This window comes from Mirounga angustirostris, unplaced genomic scaffold (genome assembly GCF_029215605.1).
Source record: "Mirounga angustirostris isolate CCGP_5_RB_7025 unplaced genomic scaffold, mMirAng1.0.hap1 SCAF_4, whole genome shotgun sequence".
In the NCBI taxonomy this organism is placed as follows: Eukaryota; Metazoa; Chordata; class Mammalia; order Carnivora; family Phocidae; genus Mirounga; species Mirounga angustirostris.
In genome coordinates this window covers 106,327,640-106,354,406 of record NW_026991712.1, presented here as the reverse complement: position 1 = coordinate 106,354,406, position 26,767 = coordinate 106,327,640, and the positions used below count along the sequence as shown (strand labels likewise).

The following is a 26,767-nucleotide window of genomic DNA, read 5'->3' as shown; positions in this document are numbered from 1 at the left end:
TATCTTTTTGAGTTAGTGTTTTCATTTTCTTCGGATGAATGCACAGAAGTGCAAATGCTGGATCATGTGGTAGTTCTATTTTAAATTTTTTGAGGAACCTCCACACTGTTTTCCATAGAAGCTGCACCAATTTACATTCCCCCCCCACAGCACACTGAGGTTCCCTTTTAGTCATTTTCTGATTTCTAATGCCATAGATTTGTTTTACTTGTTCTTGGGCTTTGTTTTCTTCTCAGTATATTGTTTTTGAGATAGATTCATGTTAAGTATGTCAGTAGTATGTTTCTTTTTATTACTTAGTATTCCACTGTATGAAAATATCATGATATATTGACCCACACAACCGTTGATGGGTATTTGGGTGATGTGTAGTTTTTGGTTTTTATGAATGAAACTGCTGTGAATATTCTTCTACAAGTTTTTTTGTGGACATATGTCTTCATTTCCTTTATTTAAATACCTAGGAGTGAAGGTCACTGGATCATAGGTTTAGATATAGTTTAACTTTATGAGGAATGATTTTCCAAGGTGGTTAAATCATTTTATATGCTACTTGTAGGAATATGAGTTGTAATTGTTCCACATCTTTGCCAACATTTTGTTTTTAAACTTGTTTTTTGGGCAGGGGTGGAGTCATTCTGGTTGGTGTGAAATAGTGTCTCAATTTGTATTTTCCTGATGACTAATGATGTTGAACATTTTTCATATACATATGTATCTTTGGTGAGATGTTTGGCCAAGTCTTTGCCTATTTAAAATTTTTTTGTCTTTCTGTTAATTGTGGTGGTTCTTTATATATTTTATGTTATTATTTTATTTTATTTTATTTTCAAAATATATTTTGTTTCTTTCCCAAATGTTTTTTGCAGAATTTCCAAGGTATTATTTTATTTTAAAAATATTTGTTGAGGTTAGTATAAGACCATTATTTTTCACAGTATTATATACAGAGTTGATTGAAAATATATTGTTTTTCTACAGATTATTTAATATTAGGAAGAGCATTTTTAAAGTTGTGTGTTGCAGCTTTACAACAGGCATTTCTGCTTTTCATTGAGATTTGTTTTTTTAAAGATTTTATTTATTTATTTGAGAGAGAGAGAGAACATGAGCAGGGGGTAAGGGGTAGGGGCAGAGGGAGAAGCAGACTCCCAGCAGAGCAGGGAGCCAGACACAGGGCTCAATCCCAGGACCCTGAGATCATGACCTGAGCTGAAGGCAGACGCTTAACTGACTGAGCCACCCAGGCGTCCCAGTGAGATTTTTTTTTTTAATTGAGGTGTAACTGAATGTAACATTATATTAATTTCAGGCATACAACATAATGATATCATATTTGTATATATATATTTTAGATACAAGTCTTTTGTCAGATACATTGTGCTGTATGTCTTTTAATGAACAGAATTTAAAATTTTGCTGAAATTGATTTTTGAAAATTAACCATGTATCTTGCAACCGATTTCACTTATTAGTTCTGGTAGTTTTCCTTTTTTTCCTTATTGCTGAGATTTCCAGTACAATGTCAATGTTAGTTGGTGAAAATGGACATCCTGGTCTTGCTCTCGATATTAGACAGACAGCATTCATTCTTTCACCACTCAGTGCGATGTGGGTCTTTCACAGATGACTTTTATCTGAATGAGGAAATTTCCTCCCATTTCTAGTTTATTGAGAGTTTCTATTAATAATGGGTATTGATTTTGTCAGTTTTTTCTACATCTATCAAGATAATCATATAATTTTTTCTCCTTTGTTCTGCTAAATGTGAATTATATTGCTTTTCACCATAATGGTCATGATGTGCTTTTATGTCTTCATATGGATGGATTTGATATGCTCATGTTTTCTTAGGGATTTTTGTGTTCATGTTCATGAAAGGTAATGATGTGTGATTTTCTTTTCTTGTAATACTTTTAAGTTTCAGTATCAGGGTTATGCGGACTTCATAAGATGAATTGTGAAGCATTTTCATCTTTATTTTCTGAAAAAAATATTATAAGATGGTATTACTGGATTTGAGGGGTGGGATGGGAAATTAGGAGATGTAAGTGTCATTTGGAGATAAGGGTCTAGTTGATGTTGGATGACCTGGAAGGGCTGGTCTTGGGATATGACAGGGGTAAACCAAGGTGTGCGCCATGATGGGTTTGGTTCTGAAAGTCTTTTAGAGCCAGGTGGGTCATCAGTAGAGGCCATGGGGTATGGGCCATCAGATGACTTTCTATTAAGCAATTCCTGGGGATATGGTGGCCAAAGGGATGAGTGAAGATCCCCACTGGGACCACTTGCTTAGGTGTCTAAGGGAAGTGTGGGGTGCCTACGTAATCTCTGCTGCACTACAGTGTGGTGCTGTGGCCCACTGGGGGCAGGTACCGGGTCACAGGGAGCCTAAGGTGCTGTGGTGACTACACACTTCTGTTCACTTCCTTCCCTGACTATTTTTTTAAAAAGATTTTATTTATTTACTTTTTAGAGAGAGAGAGGGAGTGCAAACAAGTAGGGGGAGGGGGACTGGAGAGGGAAGAGAGCGAATATCAAGCAGACTCTGCGCTGAGTACGGGCCCCGTCGCGGGGCTTGATCGCATGAGCCTGAGATCATGACCTGAGCCCAAACCAAGAGTTGGAGACTTAACCAACTGAGCCACCCAGGTGCCGCCTGACTACTTTTAACCATTCTGTCTGGAAAGTTTATTTCACATTTTACATGCCTTTCTCTAAACATTCTAAACATAACCTCAACCCTTCTCCTAAACTATATTATATATATATATAAATATATTTATATAAATTATATATATTTATATATAAATATATGTTTATGTATATTTACATATATAAATTTATTTATATAAGTTTATACACATACACATACACACACAAACACATATACTGTTAATTAAAATTTTTATTTTGAGGTAATTATAGATTAACATACATTTGGAAGAAATAATAGAGAGGGCTCCTATATATTTACCCACTTTCCCCGAATGCTAACATCTTGCAAAATTATAGAATAATATCATAATCAAGATATTGATATTGATAGAGTTAAGACATAGAGACCTGTCACCACAAAGAGTTCCTCACATTGCCTTTATATAGCCACACTCATGTTTTTCCTGCCCTTAACCCCTCGTTACCTTTTGACAACTGCTGATCTGTTTTCCATTTATATATTTCGTCATTTTGAGAATGTGACATATATGGAATAGAGTATGCAACCTTTTAGGCTTGGCATTTTTCATTCAGTATAATTCTCTGGAGGTTCATCCAAGCTGTTGCACATATCCGTAACTTGTTCCTTTTTTTTTTTTTAATATTTATTTATTTGAGAGAGAGAGTGCATCTATGAGTAGGAGGGGCAGAGGGAGAGGGAGAGAGAGAATCCCAAGCAGACTCCCCACTGAGCGCAGAGTCCAGCGCAGGGCTCGATCCCACGACCCTGAGATCATGACCTGAGCTGAAATCAAGAATTAGGTCCTCAAGTGATTGAGCCACCCAGGCGCCCCTCACTTGTTCCTTCTTATGGCTGAGTAGTATTCCAGGGTATGAATGTACTACTGTTTGTTAACCATGAAGGATAGCTGGGCTGTTTACGGTTTTTGGCTATTATGAATAAAGATGCTATAAATGTTTGTATATAGGTTTTTGTGTGAACATAAGTTTTCATTTCTCTGGGATAAGTGCCCAAGACTGCAGTTGGTAAGTTGTATTATACATGTTTAGTTTTATAAGAAACTGTCAAACTGTTTTCTAGAGTGGCTGTTTCATTTTACATCCTCACTAGCAATGCATGAATGATTTTTTCTTTATATTTGCCAGCATTGCTGTTTTGTTTTAGCCATTCTGATAGGTATGTAATGATATATCATTATGGTTTTAAATTGCATTCCCCTAGTAAGTAATTGTAAACAACTTCTCATGTACTTATTTGCCGTCCATGTATCTTTCTGGTGAAGTGTCTGTTCAAATCCTTTGTCCATTCTTATTGAGTTGTTTGTTTTCTTATTATTGCGTTTTGAGAGTTCTTTTTAAAAATATTTTATTTATTTATTTGAGAGACAGAGAGCAGAGCGAGAGAGAGAGCACGAGTGGCGGGGAGGAGCAGAGGGAGAGGGAGAAGCAGACTCCCCACTGATAAGGGAGCTCATCCTAGGACCCTGAGATCATGACCTGAGCCAAAGGCAGATGCTTAACTGACTGAGGCACCCAGGTGCCCCTTGAGAAGTTCCTTATACATTCTAGGTACAGTTTTTTGTCTGATAAGTATTTTGAAAATATTTTCTCTCAGTCTATAACTTATCTTTCCTTCTCTTAATAGGCTCTTTCACAGAAGAAAAATTTTAAATTTTGATGAAGTCCCATTTATCATTTTTTCCCTTTTTTAGATCATGCTTTTAGTATCAAATCTAAGATCTCTCTGCTTAGCTCTTAGATCCCCAGAATTTCTCATGTTTTTTCTAAAAGGTTTGTAGTTAGGTGTTTTCATTTAAGTCGGTGGTTCATTTTGAGTTAATTTTTGTATGAGGCATGAGACGTAGGGTAAGGTTCATTTCTTTTTGCCTATGGATGTCCAGTTGCTCTGGCACTCTTTGTTGGAAAGGTTGTATTTTCTCCATTGAATTGCTTTGACATCTTTGTTAAAAATTAGATGGGCATAGGTATGGATCTATTTCTTTGTTCTTTATTCTGTTTGTTCCATTGGTCCTTCTTCTAATACCACACACACTCTCTGGATACTGTACCTATATAGTGAGTGAGCCTTCATGTTGGAAGAGTGGTTTCTCCTACTTTCTCCTTCTTTAACAAAATTGTCTTAGCAATGCCAGACCTTTTCTTTTCTATGTAAATTTTAGAATAATCTTGTCCATATCTACAAAAAAATCATGCTGCAATTTTGATAGGAATGTGTTAAACCTCTATCTATATTGGTTTGGGGAGAATTGACATCTTTAGTACTGTTGAGTCTTCCAGTCCATAAACACAATATGTGTCTTCATTTATTTAGATCTCTTTTGATTTCTTTCATCAGTAATGTGTAGCTTTCAGCTTACAAGTCCTGTTTTGTTGGATTTACATTTAAGTATTTTGGGTTTTTTGCATGATTATAAATAGTGTTTTATTTTAAATTTCAGACTTCATGTGTTCATCACTAGTATGTATAAATACAATTGATTTTCTGTCTATGTTTATTTTATATCCTGAAACTTAGGGGTGTGTGTGTGTGTGTGTGTGTGCGTGCGTGCATGTGCACACATGAATTCCTGGGGATTTCTGCAAAGACAATCATGTTATCTACAAATAGGGACAGTTTTATTTCCTTTCCAATCTGCATGTCTTTTCTTTTCTTTTCTTTTCTTCCCTTGGTGCATAGTCTGAACTTTTAGCACTATGATGAATAAGAGTGGTGAGAGCAGACATTCTTCATTTGTTCCTAATCTTTGGGTTGGGGGCAAGCATTCACCATTAAATATAATGTTAATTAGAGACTTGCTATAGATGTACTTTATCAAGTGGAGGAAGTTCCCCTCTCTTTTCCAGAGAGTTTTATCATGAATGAGTATGGAATTTTGTCATGCTTTTCCTGCATTGATTGATAATGTCATTTTCTTTGTTGGCCTGTTAATTTGGTGGATTGCATTGATCTAAAAAAACCCATGTTAAATAAGCCTTGCATCCCAGGAATAAACCCCACTCAATATATTATAAATGGGGATCTTGCAAATGTGATCAAGTTAAGGATCTTGAAGTGGAATGATTGTCCTGGATCAGTCTGGTAGGTTCAATCTAATCACAGGGATGCAGGAGGAGTCAATTAAAAGAAATGTGATGATGGAAAGAGAGATTGAATTGATGTACTTTGCAGCTGGAGGAAGGGGCCATAAACCAAGAAATACGGGCAGCTGCTGGTAGCTGAAAAAAGCAAGGAACTAGATTCTCCCGTGGAGCCTCCAGAAAGAAGCAACCCTGCCAATACCTTGACTTTAGCTCAGTGAAACTGATGTTGGCCTTCTGACTTCCAGCACTGCGTGGAAGTAAATATGTCTTCTTCTGAGCCACGAGGTGTGTGGTAATTTGTTACAGCAGCTTTGTGTAGATAGGAAACTCATATATCTGTGTAGACAATGTACACGGGTGTGGATAGTCAGGAAATAGGTACAGTAAGATACACAGATCCTCTGTGAGCATGGGCATTCTGAACTTCTCTTATTCATCATATTTCTACTTTAGGCTATTTAAAGTAGGAGAGTCCTGAGATACACACGTTATTTAAAGAATACTGGGCTGCAGCAATGCGTAAAATGAACCGGGTGGAGGGAGCCTGAAAAGAGACTATTGTCATCTACAGGGGACGGCTCTTGTTGAAGGGGCCAGAAGTTAGACTGGGGAGTTAGAGACAGGTGGGTACCAGAAAGTCAGTCTCAGGCTTTGAAGCCTGACTAATGGTAGGAGAGGTGTAGGGCTTTGAAGCCTGAATAATGGTAGGAGAGGTGAAGAGAGTGACACCATCAATGACGCAAAAGCATGAATAAGTAACACTTTCATTAGGAGAGAAGTAAGAGGATTAAAAAGTTTTCTGACAGGTTTTCATCTGTCAAAAATGACTGTGCAAGTTAGAGGGATTGTATTCTTTCAGAGGTGAAAAATCCAATCATTGCCTATTAGGTAGTGTTAATTCTAAATCTATGACTTTAGGAAAGCATATCCTGCGAGTCCTTGAAGACTAAAATATGGCCAGGTGTTGGATTTCTGCATCTTGAAGAAAGCTTCCTCTTATTTCACCAGCAGTAAGAAGGATGTTTATTAACGTCCTTGTGAGTTGATGAATTTATGTATTGGCAGATCAAGACCTCTTCTTTGTTATATCTGAAATCTCATATTTAAAATTTTTTCTAGGATATAAATAAAGTTGTTTACAAAACAACGATCAAGTTGTTTTTCTTCTATATAAAGCTGTTGTTCTTAAGCTAAAAAGTCCATTCTGAACCCAAAATATGTGTTCTACCAGACATCCTCAAAGTTTTTAAAATGAGGCACAAACACATCTCTTTTATTATTGAGCCAAGTTTAAACTCATCCTTCTCGGGGACAGACTGTGGAAGTACAGAGGTGGGATCAGACTGCTTTTATGACTTGTTTGATTCTGTTTATTGAATGTTCAGTTTGTGGCACTATGCAGACCTCTGGATCATGATCCATTAAAGCTTTCATTCATTCATTCATTAGAAAGGACTTCAGCCCACGGAGATTCTTTACAATGGGGCATGCTATAATGTTGTTTTATTTTTATTCATGTATTTATTTTTAATTTAAAAATTAAAAAATTTTTATTAACATGTAATTGACATGTAACATTATATTAGTTTCAGGTGTACAATATAATATTTGATAATTGTATATATTGTGAAATAATCACCATGATAAGTCTAGTTAACATCCATCACCACAACATAGTTATGAATTTCTTTTTCTTGTGATGAGAGCTTTCAAGATTTATTCTCTTAACAGCTTTCAGTTGTACAGTATGGTGTTATTAACTATAGTCAGTCTCCATGCTCTACATTACATCCCCAGGACTTATTTTATAATTGGAAGTTTGTACCTTTTGACCCCCTTCACCCATTTTGCCCACGTCCCATCCCACATATCTGGCAACCACCAATCTGTTCTCTCTCTTTTTTTTTTATTTAAAAATTTTTAATAGATACTTTTATTAACATAATGTATTATTTGTTTTAGGGGTACAGGTCTGTGATTCATCAGTCCTACACAATTCACAGCACTCACCATTGCACTTACTCATCCCCCCCACCCCCCTCCACTCCAGCAAACCTCAGTTTGTTTCCTGAGATTAAGAGTCTCTTATGATTTGTCTCCCTCTCTGGTTTCGTCTTGTTTCATTTTTCCCTCCCTTCCCCTATGATCCTCTGTCTTGTTTCTCAGATTCCTCATATCAGTGAGATCATATGATACTTGTCTTTCTCTGATTGACTTATTTCGCTTAATACCCTCTAGTTCCATCCATGTCGTTGCAAATGGTAAGATTTCATTTTTTGATGGCTGCGTAATATTCCATCTTCTTTATCCATTCATCTGTTGATGGACATCTAGGCTCTTTCCATAGTTTGGCTATTGTGGACATTGTTGCTATAAACATTGGGGTGCACGTGCCCTTTTGGATCACTACATTTGTATCTTTGGGGTAAATACCCAGTCGTGCAATTGCTGGGTCATAAGGTAGCTCTATTTTCAACTTTTTGAGGAACCTCTGTACTGTTTTCTAGAGTGGCTGCACCAGCTTGCATTCCCACCAACAGTGTAGGAGGGTTCCCCTTCTCCACATCCTCGCCAACATCTGTTGTTTCCTGACTTGTTAGCCATTCTGACTGGTGTGAGAGGTATCTCATTGAGGTTTTGACTTGTATTTCCCTGATGCCGAGTGATGTTGAGCACTTTTTCATGTGTCTGTTGGCCATTTGGTTGTCTTCTTTGCAGAAATGTCTGTTCATGTCTTCTGCCCATTTCTTGATTGGATTATTTGTTCTTCAGGTGTTGAGTTTGATAAGTTCTTTATAGATTTTGGATACTAGTCCTTTATCTGATATGTCATTTGCAAATATCTTCTCCCATTCTGTCGGTTGTCTTTTGGTTTTTTTTGACTGTTTCCTTTGCTGTGCAGAAGCTTTTTATCTTGATGAAGTCCCAATAGTTCATTTTTGCTCTTGCTTCCCTTGCCTTCGGTGATGTTTCTAGGAAGAAGTTGCTGCAGCTGAGGTCTAAGAGGTTGCTGCCTGTGTTCTCCTTAAGGATTTTGATGGACTCCTGTCTCACAATGAGTTCTCTAATCCATTTTGAGTTTGTTTTTGTGTGTGGTGTAAGAGAATGGTCTAGTTTCATTTTTCGCATGTGGCCGTCCAATTTTCCCAACACCATTTGTTGAAGAGACTGTCTCTTTCGTATTGGGCATTCTTTCCTGCTTTGTCAGAAGATTAGTTGACCATAGAGTTGAGGGTCCATTTCTGGGCTCTCTATTTTGTTCCATTGATCTATGTGTCTGTTTTTGTGCCAGTACCATACCTGTTGATGATGACAGGTTTGTAATAGAGCTTGAAGTCTGGGATTGTGATGCCACCAGCTTTGCTTTTCTTTTTCAATATTCCTTTGGCTATTCAAGGTCTTTTCTGGTTCCATACAAATTTTAGGATTATTTGTTCCATTTTTTGGAAAAAAGTTGATGGTATTTTGATAGGGATTGCATTAAATGTGTAGATTGCTCTAGGTAGCATTGACATCTTCACAATATTTGTTCTTCCAATCCATGAGCATGGAACGTTTTTCCATTTCTTTGTGTCTTCCTCAATTTCTTTCATGAGTATTCTGTAGTTTTCTGAGTACAGATTCTTTGCCTCTGGTTAGATTTATTCCTAGGTATCTTATGGTTTTGGGTGCAGTTGTAAATGGGATGGACTCCTTAATTTCTCTTTCCTCTGTCTTGTTGTTGGTGTATAGAAATGCCACTGATTTCTGTGCATTGATTTTATATTCTGCCACTCTACTGAATTCCTGTATGAGTTCTACCATCTTTGGGGTGGAGTCTTTTGGGTTTTCCACATAAAGTAGCATATCATCTGCAAGAGTGAGAGTTTGATTTCTTCTTTGCCGATTCGGATGCCTTTTATTTCTTTTTGTTGTCTGATTGCTGAAGCTAGGACTTCTAGTACTATGTTAAATAGCAGTGGTGATAGTGGACATCCCTGCTGTGTTCCTGATCTTAGGGGAAAAGCTCTCAGTTTTTCCCCATTGAGAATGATATTCTCTGTGGGTTTTTCATAGATGGCTTTTATGATATTGAGGCATGTACCCTCTATCCCTACACTGTGAAGAGTTTCTTTTTTTTATTTTTTTTAATTTATTTTTTATTTTTTAAATTTTATTATGTTATGTTAGTCACCATACAATACATCATTAGTTTTTGATGTGGTGATCCACGATCCATTGTTTTCGTATAACACCTAGTGCTCCATGCAGTACGTGCCCTCAGTACCCATCACTGGGCTAACCAATCCCCCCTCCCCCCTCCCTTCTAAAACCCTGTTTGTTTCTCAGAGTCCATAGTCTCTCATGGTTCGTCTCTCCCTCCGATTCCCCACCTCCTTCATTTTTCCCTTCCTTCTCCTAATGTCCTCCATGCTATTCCTTATGTTTCACAAATAAGTGAAACCATATGATAATTGACTTTTTCTGCTTGACTTATTTCACTTAGCATAATCTCCTCCAGTCCCATCCATGTTGATGTAAAAGTTGGGTATTCATCCTTTCTGATGGCTGAGTAATATTCCATTGTATATATGGACCACATCTTCTTTATCCATTCATCTGTTGAGGGCATCTCGGCTCTTTCCACAGTTTGGCTATTGCAGACATTGCTGCTATGAACATTGGGGTGCATATGGCCCTTCTTTTCACTACATCTTTGGGGTAAATACCCAGTAGTGCAATTGCTGGGTCATAGGGTAGCTCTATTCTTAGTTTTCGGAGGCATCTCCACACTGTTTTCCAAAGTGGCTGTACCAACTTGCATTCCCACCAACAGTGTAAGAGGGTTCCCCTTTCTCCACAACCTCTCCAACATTTGTTGTTTCTTTCCCTGTCTATTTTTGCCATTCTAACTGGTGTAAGGTAGTATCTTAATGTGGTTTTGATTTGAATGTCCCTGATGGCTAATGATGATGAACATTTTTTCATGTGTCTGTTAGCCATTTGTATGTCTTCTTCAGAGAAGTGTCTTTTCATATCTTCTGCCCATTTTTTGACTTGATTATTTGTTTTTTGGGTGTTGAATTTGAGATGTTCTTTATAGATCTTGGATACCAGCCCTTTATCTGTAGTGTCATTTGCAAATATCTTCTCCCATTCTGTGGGTTGCCTCTTTGTTTCGTTGACTGTTTCCTTTGCTGTGTAGAAGCTTTTTATCTTGATGAAATCCCAAAAGTTCATTTTTGCTTTTGTTTCACTAGCTTTTGGAGATGTATCTTGAAAGAAGTTGCTGTGGCCGATGTCAAAGAGGTTACTGCCTATGTTCTCCTCTAGGATTTTGATGGATTCCTGTCTCACATTGAGGTCTTTCATCCATTTTGAGTTTATCTTTGTGTATGGTGTTAGAGAATGGTCGAGTTTCATTCTTCTGCATGTGGCTGTCCAATTTTCCCAGCACCATTTATTGAAGAGACTGTCTTTTTTCCATTGCATGTTTTTTCCTGCTTTGTCAAAGATTATTTGACCATAGAGTTGAGGGTCCATATCTGGGCTCTCTATTCTGTTCCATTGGTCTATAGGTCTGTTTTTGTGCCAGTACCATGCTGTCTTGGTGATCACAGCTTTATAATATAGCTTGAAATCAGGCAACGTGATGCCCCCAGCTTTGTTTTTCTTTTTCAACATTTCCTTGGCGATTCGGGGTCTTTTCTGATTCCATACAAATTTTAGGATTGTTTGTTCCAGCACTTTGAAAAATGTCATTGGAATTTTGGTCGGGATGACATTGAAGGTATAGATTGCTCTGGGTAGCATAGACATTTTAACAATGTTTATTCTTCCAATCCATGAGCATGGAATGTTTTTCCATCTTTTTGTGTCTTCTTCAATTTCTTTCATGAGTGTTCTTTAGTTCCTAGAGTATAGATCCTTTACCTCTTTGGTTAGGTTTATTCTGAGGTATCTTATGGTTTTAGTGCTATTGTAAATGGAATCGTTTCTCTAATTTCTCTTTCTACAGTTGCGTTGTTAGTGTGTAAGAAAGCAACTGATTTCTGTGCATTGATTTTGTATCTTGCCACATTACTGAATTGCTGTGTGAGTTCTAGTAATTTGAGGGTGGAGTCTTTTGGGTTTTCTACATAAAGTATCATGCCATCTGCGAAAAGAGAGAGTTTGACTTCTTCTTTGCCAATTTGAATACCTTTTATTTCTTTTTGTTGTCTGATTGCTGTTGCTAGGACTTCTAGTACTATGTTGAACAGTAGTGGCGAGAGTGGGCATCCTTGATGTGTTCCTGATCTTAAGGGAAAAGCTCTCAGCTTTTCCCCATTGAGGATGATATTCGCTGTGGGTTTTTCATAGATGGATTTTATGAACTTGAGGAATGTTCCCTCTATCCCTATACTCTGAAGAGTTTTAATCAGGAAAGGATGTTGTATTTTGTCAAATGCTTTTTCTGCATCAATTGAGAGGACCATATGGTTCTTCTTCCTCCTCTTATTAATGTGTTCTATCACATTGATTGATTTGCAAATGTTGAACCACCCTTGCATCCCGGGGAAAAATCCCACTTGGTCATGGTGGATGATCCTTTTAATGTATTGTTGGATCCTGTTAGCTAGGATTTTATTGAGGATTTTGGAATCCATATTCATCAGGGATATGGGTCTGAAATTCTCCTTTTTGATGGGGTCTTTGCCTGGTTTGGGGATTAAGGTAATGCTGGCCTCATAGAATGAGTTTGGAAGTTTTCCTTCTGTTTCTATTTTTTGAAACAGCTTCAGTAGAATAGGTATTATTTCTTCTTTGCATGTTTGGTAGAATTCCCCAGGGAATCCATCAGGCCCTGGACTCTTGTTTTTTGGGAGGTTTTTGATCACTGCTTCAATCTCGTTACTGGTTATTGGCCTATTCAGGTTGTCAATTTCTTCCTGTTTCAGTCTTGGCAGCTTATAGGTTTCCAGGAAGGCATCCATTTCATCCAGGTTGCTCCGCTTATTGGCATATAGTTGTTGGTAATAATTTCTAATAATTGTTTCTATTTCCTTGGTGTTAGTCGTGATCTCTCCCCTTTCATTCATAATTTTATTAATTAGGGTCCTTTCTCTTTTCTTTTGGGTAAGTCTGGCCAGTGGTTTATCAATCTTATTAATTCTTTCAAAGAAACAACTTCTAGTTTTGTTGATCTGATCTACTGTGTTTCTGGTTTCTAATTCATTGATCCCTGCTCTAATTTTAATTATTTCTCTTCTAATGCATGGGTTAGGCATCATTTGTTGCTTTTTCTCTAGTTCTTTAAGGTGTAGAGTTATTTGGTGAATTTGGGATTTTTCTATTTTTTTTTGAGTGAGGCTTGGATGGCTATGTATTTCCCCCTTAGGATTGCCTTTGCAGTATCCCATATGTTTTGGACTGATATGTTTTTGTTCTTATTGATTTCCATGAATTGTTTAAGTTCTTCTTTGATTTCTTGGTTGACCATTCTTGAGCAGAGTGGTCTTTACCTTCCAAGTGTTTGAATTTCTGCCAAATTTTTTCTTGTGATTGAGTTCCAGTTTTAAAGCATTGTGGTCTGAGAATATGCGGAAATAATCTCAATCTTTTGGTATCGGTTGAGGCCTGATTTGTGACCCAGTATGTGGTCTAATCTGAAGAAAGTTCCATGTGCACTGGAGAAGAATGAGTATTCTGTTGTTTTAGGGTGGAATGTTTTGTATATATCTATGAGGTCCGTCTGGTCCAGTGTATCATTCAAAGCTCGTTTCCTTGTTGATTTTCTGCTTAGATGATTTGTCCATTGCTGAGAGTGGAGTATTGAGGTCTCCTACAATTAATGTATTGTTATCGATATGACTCTTTATTTTGGTTAACAGTTGGCTTATGTAGATGGCTGCTCCCATGTTGGGGGCATAGATATTTACAATTGTTAGATCTTCTTGTTGGATAGACCCTTTAAGAATGATATAGTGTCCTTCTGTGTCTCTAATTACAGACTTTAGTTTAAAATCTAATTTGTCGGATATAAGAATTGCTACCCCATCTTTCTTTTGAGGTCCGCTGGCATGGAAGATGGATCTCCATCCCTTCACTTTCAGTCTGGATGTATCTTTAGGTTCCAAATGAGTCTCTTGTAGACAGCATATGGATGGGTCCTGTCTTTTTATCCAATCTGCAACCCTGTGCCGTTTTATGGGAGCATTTAGGCCATTCATGTTGAGAGTGATTATTGAAAGATATGAATTAATTGTGATCATGTTGCCTGTGAAGACATTGTTTTTATAGATTGTCCCTGTAAATTTCTGTTGTATATCACTCTTGGGGTCTTTCTCCTTTTACAGAACCCCTCTTACTATTTCTTGCAGGGCCGGCTTAGTGGTCACATATTCTCTCAATTTCTGCTGGTCGTGGAAGCTCTGCATCTCTCCATCCATTCTAAATGGCAGCCTTGCCAGATAAAGTATTCTTGGCTGCATGTTCTTCTCGTTTAGTACCTTGAATATGTCTTGCCAGGCCTTTCTGGCTTGCCAGGTCTCTGTGGATAGGTCTGACGTTATTCTGATGTTCCTCCCTCTGTATGTAAGGAATCTCTTCCCCCTAAGTGCCCTTAAGATGATTTCCTTGGTTCTAAGATTTGCGAGTTTTACTATTACATGTCGGGGTGTTGGCCTGTTTTCCTTGATATTGGGAGGGGTCCTCTCTGCCTCTAGGATGAGAATGTTTGTTTCATTCCCCAGATTAGGGAAGTTCTCAGCTACGATTTGCTCAAATACATCTTCTAGTCCTCTCTCTCTCTCCATCCCTCCGGGATTCCAATAATTCTGACATTGGAATGCTTCATGGTGTCACTTATTTCTCTGATTCTATTTTCATGGATTCTGAGTTGTTTTTCCCTGGCCTCCTCTTTTCCCTTTTTATCTATTATATTGTCTTCCAGGTCGCTTATTCATTCTGCTGCCTCAGTTACCCTAGCTGTTAGATTATCTAGATTGGATTGGATCTCATTGATAGCATTTTTAAGTTCTGCCAATTCAGCTTTCATTTCTGCCCTTAGAGACTCTATGTTGCCATTAATTGATTTCTCCATTCTAGCTATTGTCTTCACAATTGCTAGCCTGAATTCCATTGCCGACATCTTGGTTATATCTACATCCATTTGTAAATCTGCGGCATAAGTCATAATCTTTGAGTCTTTTCTATTTTGGGGGTTCCTCCTCCTAGTCATTCTGTTGATGGGTGGTTGAGGGAATGTATAGAGTCGAAATTATTGACCAGAACCCAAGCAAGATGCACCTGTTTTCTAGGGACCTTAGGGTTGCTGGCCTCTTGTTTTCCCAGCCTGTCTTCTGGGGGAGGGGCCTGCCATGCTGTTACTCAGGCAACCCTGTTTGGGCAGAGTTGCTGTGGCCTCCTGTGGCGGGGAATGGGCTCAGTGGGAATCAATTTTGGGGGCTTTTTTCTCTGGTGGCTTTCCCTGGCAGCTTTCCGCGTCTCTTCCAAGAGTCAGAGCAGAAGAGACCATTTCCAACCCTCTGCCTCAGAGCAGAGAGATTGCAGTCTGTTCTTCAGTGAGCTCTCCAGGCCACACCGTCTCCGTTTCTGTCTGTGCTGCTATAAACTGCAGAGTCCTGGGTTGTGCACCCCTCTGCAGCGCTCCCAGTCCTGCCTCCAGGTTGGGGCATGTCTCTGCCATTTGTGCTTCTAAAACCGCCAGCCGCTCCCAGTTTGTATGCGTGACCCTGCCGCTCTGGGTTCTGCCCTGGGGGCTGCCCTAAAGTCCTTTCCCCGCCACTACCGGTCTGCGAGTCTGTGCCCCGTCCCCAACGTGCGAAGCTGTCGCTCACCGTTGGTGTAGGATCCCCACAGCCAGGCTCCCTCCTGCTGCCATTTATCCTCCAATATCTGCCTGCAGAATCACGGCTCCCTGCTTCATACCTTGAAACCGCCTGTGATATTCTCTTTGTAGAGATCCAGATCTTCTTACATCTCAGGCTGATTTGGTGGGTGCTCAGAGTGGTCTGGTAGATATCCAGCTCAATTCTGGGGACCAGTTGGAATAGGGTCCCCTACTCTTCCGCCATCTTTTCTTCCCCTCTACACTGTGAAGAGTTTTAATCAAGAAAGGATGCTGTACTTTGTCAAATGCTTTTTCTGCATCTATTGAGAGTATCATATGGTTCTTGTTCTTTCTTTTATTAATGTATCATATTGATTGATTTGTGGATGTTGAACCAACCTTGCAGCCCAGGAATAAATCCCACTTGTTTGTGGTGAGTAATCCTTTTAATTACTGTTGGATCCTATTGGCTAGTATTTTGGTGAGAGTTTTTATATCCATGTTCATCAGGGATATTGGTCTGTAATTCTCCTTTTTGATGAGGTCTTTGTCTGGTTTTGGGATCAAGGTAATGCTGGCCTCATAAAATGAGTTTGGAAGTTTTCCTTCCATTTCTATTCTTTGGAACAGCTTCAGAAGAATAGGTATTAATTCTTCTTTAAATGTTTGGTAGAATTCCCCTGGGAAGCCATCTGGCCCTGGGCTCCTGTTTGTTGGGAGATTTTGATTACCGCTTCAGTTTCCTTAGTGGTTATGGGTCTGTTCATGTTTCTATTTTTTCCTGGTTCAGTTTTGGTAGTTTATACGTCTCTAGGAATGCATCCATTTCTTCCACATTATCTAATTTGCTGGCATATATTGCTTATAATATGTTCTTATAATTGTTTGTATTTCTTTGGTGTTGGTTATGATCTCTTCTCTTTCATTCATGATTTTATTTATTTGGGTCCCTTCTCTTTTCTTTTTGATAAGTCTGGCCAGGGGTTTATCAATCTTACTAATTCTTTCAAAGAACCAGCTCCTAGTTTCGTTGATCTGTTCTACTGTTCTTTTGGTTTCTATTTCATTGATTTCTGCTCTAATCTTTTTTATATTTCTTCTCCTGCTGGGTTTAGGCTTTATTTGCTGTTCTTTCTCCAGCTCCTTTACGGGTAGGGTTAGGTTGTGTATTTGAGACCTTTCTTGTTTCTGGAGAAAGGCTTGTATTGCTATATACTTTCCTCTTAGGACCGCCTTTTCTGTATCCAAAGATTTTGAACAGTTGTCTTTTCATTTTTGTTTGTTTCCATGAATTTTTAAAGTTCTTCTTTAATTTCCTGGTTGACCCATTCATTCTTTAGTAGGATGCTTTTTAGCCTCCATGTATTTGCGTCCTTTCTAACTTTCCTCTTGTGATTGAGTTCTAGTTTCAAAGCATCATGGTCCGAAAATATACAGGGAATGATCCCAATCTTTTGGTACCGGTTGAGACCTGATTTGTGATCCAAGATGTGATCTATTCTGAAGAATGTTCCTGGGCACTAGAGAAGAATGCGTATTCTGTTGCTTTGGGATGGAATGTTCTGAATATATCTGTGAAGTCCATCTGGTCCAGTGTGTCATTTGAAGCCTCTATTTCCTTGTTGATCTTTTGCTTAGATGATCTGTCCATTTCAGTGAGGGGGGTGTTAAAGTCCCCTAATATTATTATATTACTGTTGATGTGTTTCTTTGATTTTGTTATTAATTGGCTTATATAATTGGCTGCTCCCATGTTAGGGGCATAGATATTTACAATTGTTAGATCTTCTTGTTGGATAGACCCTTTGAGTATGGCATAGTGTCCTTCCTCATCTCTTATTATAGTCTTTGGTTTAAAATCTAATTGGTCTGATAGAAGGATTGCCACCCCAGTTTTCTTTTGATATCCATTAGCATGGTAAATGGTTTTCCACTCCCTCACTTTAAATCTGGAGGTGTCTTTGGGTCTAAAATGAGTCTCTTACAGACAGCAATTTGATGCCAGGTCTTGTTTTTTTTTATCCAATCTGACACCCTGTGTCTTGATTGGGGCATTTAGCCCATTTACATTCAGTGTAACTATTGAAAAATATGAATTTAGTGCCATTGTATTGCCTGTAAGGTGACTGTTATTGTATATTGTCTCTGTTCCTTTCTGGTCTATGTTACTTTTAGGCTCTCTCTTTGCTTAGAGGACCCCTTTCAATATTTCTTGTAGGGCTGGTTTGGTCTTAGCAAATTCTTTTAGTGTTTGTTTGTCTTGGAAGCTTTTTATCACTCCTTCTATTTTCAATGACAGCCTAGCTGGATATAGTATTCTTGGCTGCATACTTTTCTTGTTTAGTGCTCTGAATATAGCATGCCAGTCCTTTCTGGCCTGCCAGGTCTCTGTGGATAGGTCTGCTGCCAATCTAATGTTTCTACCATTGTAGGTTACAGACCTCTTGTCCCGAACTGCTTTCAGAATTTTCTCTTTGTCTCTGACACTTGTAAGTTTTACTATTAGATGTCAGGGTGTTGACCTATTTTTATTGATTTTGAGGGGGGTTCTCTTTGCCTCCTGGAGTTTGATGCCTGATTCCTTTCCCAAATTAGGGAAGTTCCCTGCTATAATTTGCTCCAGTATACCTTCTGCCCCCTTCTCTCTTTCTTCTTCTTCTTCTGGGATCCCAATTATTCTAATATTGTTTTGTCTTATGGTATCACTTATCTCTTGAATTTTGTCCTTGTGATCCAGTAGTTTATCTCTGTTTTTCTCAGCTTCTTTATTCTCCCTCATTTGTTCTTCTCTATCACTAATTCTCTCTTCTGCCTCATTTATCCTAGCAGTTAGAGCCTCCATTTAAAAAAAAAAATTTTTTTTTTAACATATAAGGTATTATTTGTTTCAGGGGTACAGGTCTGTGATTCATCAGTCTTACACAATTCACAGAGCTCACCATAGTACTTACCCTCCCCAATGTCCATCACCCAGCCACCCCATCCATCCCACCCCCCTCCACTCCAGCAACCCTCAGTTTGTTTCCTGAGATTAAGAGTCTCTTATGGTTTGTCTCCCTCTCTGGTTTCATCTTGTTTCATTTTTCCCTCCCTTTCCCTATGATCCTCTGTCTTGTTTCTCAAATACCTCATATCAGTGAGATCATATGATACTTGTCTTTCTCTGATTGACTTATTTTGCTTAGCATAATACCGTAAGCCTCCATTTTTGATTGCCCCTCATTAATAGCCTATTTGATTTCGATTTTAGTTAGATTTCGATTAGATTTTAGTTCTTTTATTTATCCAGAAAGGGATTCTCTAGTATCCTCTATGCTTTTTTGAAGCCCAGCTAGTATCTTTATAATCGTCATTCTGAACTCTAGTTCCAACATCTTCCTAATGTCTGTATTGATTAGGTCCCTGGCAGTAAGTACTGCCTTTTGATCTTTTTTTTGAGGTGAGTTTTTCTGTCTTGTCATTTTATCCAGAGGAGAATAGATGAATGAGAGAACAAAATGCTGAAAGGGTAACAACAACCCCAGAAAAATATGCACTAAACAAATCAGAGAGATTTTCCAGAAAGTGATCACTTTTCTGTTCATAGAATTGCTGCTATTCTTTTCTTCGATTACCTTTTGAGTTTGTAGGTGTTCAGAATGGTTTGATAACTATCGAGCTGAATTCCTGGGACCAGACGAAATTTAGATCTCCTACCCCTCCTCCATCTTGCTCCTAATCTGTTCTCTTTATCTGTGAATTCTCTTTCTTTAGAATTCATATATAAGTGAGATCACATGGTGTTTGTCTTTCTCTTTCTGGCTTATTTCACTTAGCACAATGCCCGCAAGTTCCATCCATGTTGTTGCTATTGGTAAGATTTCCTTCTTTTTTATGGCTGACTAATAGTCTTTATGTATTTATGTTATATTTTTTATGTATTTATGTGATTTTTGTATCAGATTGCGTGTTGTGTATTCACACTTTATTCGTTCATCTATTAATGGACACTTAGGTTGCTAACATGTCTTTGCTGTTGTAAATAATGTTGCAATGAACATAGCAGTGTATATATTTTTTCAAATTAGTGTTTTCATTTCATGCAGAAGTGGAATTGCTGGATCATATGGTAACCCTATTTAAAATTCTTTGATGAAATTCCATACTGTTTCCCATAATGGCTGCACCAATTTACATGCCAAACAACAGTGCACAAAGGTTTCCTTTTCTCCACAGTCTCTCCACCACTTGCTATTTCTTGTTTGTTTGTTTGTTTGTTTTGATAATAGCTATTCTGGCAGGTGTAAAATGATATCTCATTGTCATTTTGATTTATATTTCCCTGATAATTAGTGATGGTGAGCACCTTTTCATGTATTTGTTGCCATCTGTATGTCTTTAGGAAAATGCCTATTCAGATCCTCTGCCCATTTTTTAATCTGATTGTTTTTTTGCTATTGAGTTGTGTGAGTTCTTTATATATTATGAGTATTAATCCCTTTCAGCCATATGATTTGTAAATATTTTCTCCCATTTGGTAAGCTGCCTTTTCATTTTGTTGAAGGTTTACTTTGCTGCACAGAAGCTTTTTAGTTTGATATAGTCCCATTTGTTTATTTTTGTTTTTGTTGCCTTTGCTTTTGATGTCAGAACCAAAAACTCACTGCCACAGCTGATATCAAGGAGCTTATTGCCTGTGTTTCCTTCTGAGGGTTTTATGGTTGTAGGTCTGATGTTCAGTTCTTTAATTCATTTTGAGTTGACTTTTGTGTATGGTGTAAGATAGTGGTCCAGTTTCATTCTTTTGTATATGGCTGCCCAGTGTTCCCAAAACCATTTATTGAAGAGACTGTCCTTTCCCCATTGTGTATTCTTGGCTCCTTTGTTATAAATTATCTTATATGTGTGGGTTTATTTCTGGGCTCTCTATTTTGTTTCACTGATCTATGTCTGCTTTTATGACCTTACCATACTGTTTTGATCATTTTAGCTTTGTAATATAGTTTGAAATCAGGAAGTGTGATGCCTCCAGATTTGTTCTTTTTCAGGATTGTTTTGGCTATTTGGGATCTTTTGTGGGTTCCATACAAATTTTAGGATTGTTTGTTTTATTTCTGTGAAAGATGTCATTGGAATCTTGATAGGGATTGCACTGAGTGTGTAGATTGCTTTGGGTGGTATCAACATTTCAGTATTAATTCTTCCAACCCATGAGCATGGAAGTTCTTTTTACTTTTAAGTTTCCTCTTGACACAGAACTCACATAAAGCCTAAATCTGGACCCTGTCTTTGTAAAGTTGAGCTTCCATTTTGAATAAAGTCATCTTTAAGGGATCAACAATTTTGTGGTTGGATTCTTTTTTTATTCCTAAATTCCTAAATCAAAAATTCCCCCTTTCTGCTTTATTATCATAGATATTTTCATCAATTTCCAGTCAGTTGGATATTTGTCAACATCTAATTTAGTTGTAAGCCTTCAGTTATCTGTAGTACTTCTTAAATACTAAAGTGTGTAAGAATCACTTGGGGATCTTATTAAATGCAGTTTCTGGTTCACTAGGTCTAGGATGGGACTTGAGATTCTGCATTTCTAATAAGCTTCCAGGTGATATGATGCTGCTGGTCCCCCAACCACATTGTATAACAAGGGTCCATGGGTCATTCTTACCCTGTAAATATCACTTAATGCTACATTCAATTTGGTACTTTCAGCATTTGGTAAGTTTCACAATTGGAATGAGCAACATCAGAAATTAGTAGTTAAACCATTGCTTTTTATTTGAGAAAATTACCAAAAATAAGATGAGGAAAACCTGTTCAGGAATATGGAAGAATTCTTGAAAATGTCTAACAATAATGGCTTGAGTTTTTTTTTTTTTTTTAAGATTTTATTTATTTATTTGACAGAGAGAGAGATAGCAAGAGCAGGAACACAAGGAGGGGGAGTGGGAGTGGGAGAGGGAGAAGCAAGCTTCCTGCCGAGCAGGGAGCCCAATGTGGGGTTTGATCCCAGAACCCTGGGATCATGACCTGAGCCAAAGACAGATGCCTAATGACTGAGCCACCCAGGAGCCCCGATGGCTTGAGTTTTTAATTATAATTGATTCCTACTGTTTATTTTTTGTATTTTTTTTTTTAGATACATGTAGTAGTTCAAGTAATATGTATTAGGATTTTTTATAATTTTAAAGATTTAAGAATTTATCTTTCTTAAAATACAGAAATTAAAACCTGAACTATTATAAACCGGAATTTAAAATAACCATAGACAATATCGTGGTTTACTTATAAGAATAACAAGCGCATTGCATAGGTTCGAGCTTGCACTATTTGACAGTCACATTTTTTGCAGTAACACTCATTTATAAACCTCTGAATTGCTCTTCAGTATTTACTGTTCCATCATTTTATTCATTTATTGACTGTCAGTTTTTTTTTTTTTTTAAAGATTTTATTTATTTATTCATGAGAGATAGAGAGAGAGAGGCAGACGCAGAGGGAGAAGCAGGCTCCCCGTGGAGCAGGGATCCCGATGCGGGACTCGATCCCAGGACCCTGGGATCATGACCTGAGCCGAAGGCAGACGCTTAACCGACTGAGCCACCCAGGCGTCCCTTGACTGTCAGTTGTATCGAATCTATTGGCTAAGCAAAAATGAAATCCTAATGTGGGTTCCAATATTAAGGATATGGTATATATAAGAATTGTGGGCAATGGTGACATCAGAAATTTGCCCTGAAATACTCATGACAGTTACTAAAGATAGGAGATTGAACGGTTTTTGTTTCATTTCTAGTGTGAAAAGGGTTAGAGTTGGAAAAAGAATGTCTTGTAAGCAATAATGCATCAGGTTTAGTTGTAAAGTTTATATTTTGGCATGATACCACTGAGTCAGCTTCTGACTGTTTAGGTCTATACCTAAACTAGAACTAGCTTTGAGAATTCTCTAACTCATTTTTTCTCTTCCAGCTACATTTTCTTGTGTGTTTCAGAATGAAGAACCTTCCCTTCTACCCTCAAGTTCTCTGTCTAAACATCTTCCTAGTAAATCTTCCATTTGTACCAAAGTATGAGTAGAACTCCTTGAATACCTGTCTCCTTTCCACCTCCTGAACCTTGGGTACTGCTTTATGGTCTATCTTCCTTTGATATCAAGTTAGATCATTTTATTAGTCCCGTTCTTTCGACTGGGAACTATTTCTGTTTCCATAATAGCATGGGGCAGTAGGGTAGGAGGCATGCAAGGCAGGCTGGTGCCCCAGTCACAGCTAAAGTAGGCCTACCTCGAGCTAGAACACGGGCTGGGTTTCTATATAGAATCACCAAATGGTGGCTTTGGATGGACACTGAGGTCAGGGTACTGGACAAATAAGCGTCCAGGATGGAAGAAGTGATGAAGATGAAGACAGAGAGTTAAGGTGGTGGGGAGATAGGCTTAGTTTGGACTCAAGGATGTGAGGAAGAAGAGGTCAGCTACAAACAGAAGAAGCTGCACGTGACTATCACTGTGTTCTGAATTCAAAACCAGAAACACCTGTAACAATGCAACTGAGTGGGGGGAGGGGCACAGAGAGAGGGAGAGAGACTCTCAAGCTGATTCCCTCCCCTCCCCCCAGCTGAGCGAGGAGCCTGTCATGGGGCTCTGTCTCATGACCCCAAGATCATGACCTGATCCGAAATCAAGGGTAAGATGCTTAACCGCCTGAGCCTGGCCTGAGCCACCGAGGTGCCCCTCAAAACAGATTTTTAAAAAGACTTGTGAAGGCTGTGGCTTGGCTTATAATGAAGCCAAGTTAATTATTTTCTTATGTCTCAGGCCTAATTAACCCAGGGCCAGGACTCGGCCAAAAACACTTGACCCCCAACACTGGCAACGTCTCTCAAAAGGCTCTGTTTAAATCAAGACGGATCTCTTTCTGTTATTTCAAAGCACATGTTCTTTTGGCAGAGGGTTAGTAATCTCATGCTGTCTTAGAAAATCCACAACATTACTGGAGGATTTACTCTGAGCTAGTGTGTGAGCTTCATAGGATTTGATTTTTAAATGCTAAATACTTAAAAATACACGTTTTACTTCTTCTGTCTGAGATGAGGCTTTTAAGGAGTAATAGACCCCACAATAAAAGCCAGTGAGGTTCCTGTTGTCAATAAAAAAGGGATTTGCGTGAAGTGCTGCTTTTTCTTAAGAAGCACTTTTGTAGAGCATCACTTAGCAACACACAAATCAGCTTTGACACCTTATTCATCTTTAATATTCAGGTTCAAATCAAGTCTTTCCAGTGATGGGACAGATGGAGTCTTTGAAACCAAGCAAGCGAAAGGTGTCACTTTGTAATTTCCATCTTTAGGTTGGCAGCCCTATCAGAGTTTTCATTTTATAACATTTTGGAATCGGGGTTTTTTTTTCAATTCTCAGATCTAAATTCCTTAGCATGTCGTGTAGGGTCCATCATGGGCTGGTTGCTGCTTCTGTCATAACCTCTGCTGCAGCCAAATCAAACAGCCCAGTTTCCCAAACGTGCTGGGTTCTTTGATAGCACTATTCCTTCAAGCCCATGTTGTTTCTTTGTTTTGGGAAAACTCTTTGCTGGCTAAGTTCTGCTAATCTTTCTAGATAATTTTGAATTCTCAGGGACCTTATCTCTGATTCTTTCAGGTTGAGTTAAGGGCAGATCTAGGTCATAGGGCCATTGGATTTTAGTTGTTCGTTTTTCTTATATGTAACTGGGAACTTTTGAGGGACAGGAATTCTGTCTTTTATCTGTATATCCCTATCCTTTCCGTATGTTTCATTTATCTGAATTTCTTACTATCTGTGGCAGAGGTGAGTCTTCTCTCCCTGTGAAATAGTAGTTCTTTATTACTGATTTTTTGACCAGAAGCTCAAGGTAGTCATTTATGAATTTAACAGTTATCTTTTGAATTGTTCATACTGTGTCAAGGACTATGCTGTTTGTTTATTACTATTTTGGAAGGATATAAGAGTCAGCCGTCAGAGAAAGAGTTATACTGGGTGTAGCATTAAGTGGAAAAAATCTGGAGGAATAAAAAATTAAAGCAAGGATTTCTGAAAATGCAAGGTAGCAGGGAGGCTATACCATGGTTTTATGAAGGTTTTCACAAAGGAAGCAAAATTTAAGAGTTTCTTTATGAATACATTTTTTGGTTGGTATAGAAAAATTGAAAGTGACTCAGTGATTAGGGTAACCCCATTGATTTATATATCTTAAGCTCAGAAAATATTCCTCAGTGGTTTGCTTCCAAAAAGTACCTTCTGCCATAATAGAAGGCAGATACTGCCACACTCCCTAGTGAACTGGTGTGTGTAGATTTCTGGAGTCTTTATTCATATCTTTAAAATTTCACTGGTTTTTGTTTTAAAATTTAATCCGTTTAACATGCTGGAAATTTCTTAAAATAATTTAAATGAATTCCAATTTTAGAACAATGCTTGAAGTGTTAAGTTAGTCTTATATGTGGACAACATATTTTATATCTAGAACCTCTATACTATATGTCTTAAAATAGGACCTAAAGGTATTCCTTTTTCCTTTTGTTTTATTTGGAAAATACTGAATTTTTGGAAACAAAATTTGTTTTGTTTTATTTGGAAAATACTGAAAAGTGAGCAAAAAGAAAAAAACACCTCTTATTTGAAAGTGGAGTAGGATATTATATTTAAAAAAAAAGAAAGCCTCCCAACCATCTAGTCTCATCCCAAACTGTTAATCTTTGGGCACTTAGTAAATTGACTTCTTTCAAAGGTATTTATAAATACTGTTGTTAAAACAATGCAGTGATACGCTGTCTGCTATCTTTTATGAAAGCAACTTTAAAGGTTCCTTTCCATACTAAAGCTAGCTTTGTTCTGCTTTGATCTATCTGTCTGTCTGTCTATCTATCTATCTATCTATCTATCTATCTATCTATCTATCATCTATCACTTTTTTTTTTTACAAAAGCACATGAGGCACATTGTTTTAAAAAAGTCAAACAGCTAGACATGTAATAGAAAGTGAAAGTTTCCTTTTGTTGTTGGGAGTAACTGGTCAATATGTTGCTGTATGTTCTAGATAACTGAACTTCCAGTTAAATTACAACTTCTTTTTATACAAAAAATGGGATCGTACTTTCCACTCTGTCACTTATATTTTTCATTCACGAACGCTTTATTTCATAGCTGCTCTTCTTTATTACTACATGGAGGTCCATCCCAAGCTTTTTTCTGGCTGTATAATATTTCACGGGATGGATCTACTGTTAATAAGCTGGTTGTCCATTAGGTATCTCCAGTAGTTTTTTTATTACAAATAATGCTGAAATAAGCATTTTTGTATCTTGTATACAGGTATGTATCTATAGGGTGATACCCAGGTAGATACACTTGGTTGGAGGCATTGCACATGTAAAATTTCGCTGTATAATGTAAAAGTTAATCTTTTCTTCAAGACTCTCAACAGTATTTAATCATAAATAAAAGTTCTGATTTGAGAGTAAACTCTTTTAAAAAGGAAAGGTGGATTCCTTTCTTGAGGGTCTAATGAGACAGTACAGTTCAGGGAGGATTTTTTGTCATTGTTTTTCTCCTCGTGTTTTAGCCTGAATTTTATTTGGAATCTTTGAGAGAAAATACCCCTTGGTCTTTCTATTGCCTCAGAAAATAAATCTGTGTTCTTATTGGTAGCACTTCCTTGATAATGCTGTTATTTCCCTGGACGTTGATATTCCTTATGATGAGCCACAATTTTAGCTTAATTCTATTCTGTCCAGTATGACATAGAATAGAATGAAAACTATCTGATGGGTAATTTATCTTAAAAGAAATGCAGGAAGGTGACTCTAACAATAAAAATTTTAAGCCCAGACTGTCATTTTGTTTACATATCTTAAATTCTTTTCCTGCAACCTTGAAAACAGTTAAAATTGTGTCTTATTGAATAAAAGAAAACTTACAGATGAAGCACATTTTCTGGTTCTTAAAGGATAATCTAATTGAGGCTCTATATACCTTGCTTTTAGGTGGTAAGAGTAGGTTTCTAAAGTTTTGTGTTTTTTCATGCTGCCACACACAATTATGGATTTGGTAGTCTTTTAGGTACTCTCTCTGTTTGATTCAAGTTTCTTCACCTACTTCTTTGAGTCCAGTTCACTCCAGCTGTTTTTATAGACATATCAAATTGCTATTTGAGAAAT

At 37.7% G+C, this 26,767-nt stretch overlaps 1 protein-coding gene across 8 annotated transcripts in view; it reads left to right on the top strand.

Moving 5' to 3' along the window:
• The window catches only part of CDC14A (cell division cycle 14A), a 182,062-nt gene that overhangs the window by 120,208 nt on the left and 35,087 nt on the right, over window positions 1–26,767 (top strand). The gene's annotated exons all lie outside the window — the stretch shown is intronic.